The 1286-nt window shown below is 28.4% G+C and overlaps 1 long non-coding RNA gene across 1 annotated transcript; it reads right to left on the bottom strand.

Annotated features, from left to right (window-relative positions):
- On the bottom strand, window positions 311-990 carry LOC110271044. The gene is made up of 2 exons (XR_002361056.1): window positions 728-990; window positions 311-380 (listed from the first exon to the last, which is right to left on the bottom strand). It is a non-coding gene; the product is annotated as an uncharacterized LOC110271044 (long non-coding RNA).

Genomic DNA, 1286 nt, shown 5'->3' with positions numbered 1-1286 from the left:
TACAAAATATAACATGATTTTGTAACGTTTCTTTTCTTTAGTTTCAAAAGCAAATTAATTATTTTGTAACAATTTTTTTAATACAAATTGCATGCATAATTTACTAAATTATTTTTTAAATTAACTAATATATTAACTATTTTAATAAGCAAGTCTACATCTATATAATATGCAAAAACATACATAATTCAAACAAGATCCTTTTAGCTAAAATTGTTTTAAAACAAAATAACATTAGTGAGTACATTGATTAGTTCTAGAAGTTATATGTCTTGCATAAGTTCAACCAAAAGTTAAAAGTTCTAACATAGATTAGTGTCTCTATGAATCAAAATATTCTTGAGCCCTCAAGGTAGCATGTGGTCACCATTTCATCACTCCTGCAAATGAGAAAAACCGAAACAAAAAATTAGAAACAAGATATAACACCAATTACAATTTTTTCCATTAAGTTTTATTCAAAATTTTCCAAAATATTTTGGCAAAACCTCCCCTAAAACTTGAATATTTCCATCGTCTACGGTTCCAACAAAAACAACCAATTCATTATTTATTTTTCAACCAATACACAATCAAATTTATCAAACCAAATAATAGGACATTTGTCATTTATCAACCATGACACAAGTAAAATGCAATAAATAGATCCATATACAATTAAACTATACTAATAATATATGAATCATCTATGAATATGTATTAAAACCATAAGCAATTTTAGGAGTACCTTTAATTGTCTAGTTTCTTTACTTGTCAAAGCGCGCTATGAAAGAGTTCACAACGGCTTGTTGAGCTTCAAATTGAGCTTTCACTCGAGCTAATTCTTCCTCTTGCCGTGTTCGTTGCTCTTCAAGTTTTTCTTTGAGCACATCTATTACACAAGCAAAATTCAACTAAAAAATTCAATAAATAAATTCAGTTCATTGTATCTACTAAACAAGTTAATGTATCCTCTAATTTGAGGACCTTCATTTAAGGTATGAACATACTGATTTATATTCGCTTCACATCCACTGCCTCCAAATTATGAACATAGTGATTTAGCTTAGACACAAACAATAGTAGGTAGTCAATAATGTCAAAAAGATATTATCATGCAGCTTTTAATGGTTGAGAACCATGTCAAAAAAATTGACAAAATAATAATAAATAGATTTAGTTGAGTAGAGAGGTAGTCACACCATTTTTCATGCCTTCAAAGTGATATAGAGATATCTCTCTAAGCGAATCAAGGTAAACCAATGGTTTCTCTCTAAGCCATATAATTTCAACAGTTTGCTACATCA

The sequence above is a fragment of the Arachis ipaensis genome, chromosome B04 (genome assembly GCF_000816755.2).
Source record: "Arachis ipaensis cultivar K30076 chromosome B04, Araip1.1, whole genome shotgun sequence".
Lineage (NCBI taxonomy): Eukaryota > Viridiplantae > Streptophyta > Magnoliopsida > Fabales > Fabaceae > Arachis > Arachis ipaensis.
Note: the sequence above shows the minus strand (reverse complement) of the source record. Positions and strands in the feature narration are given on the sequence as shown.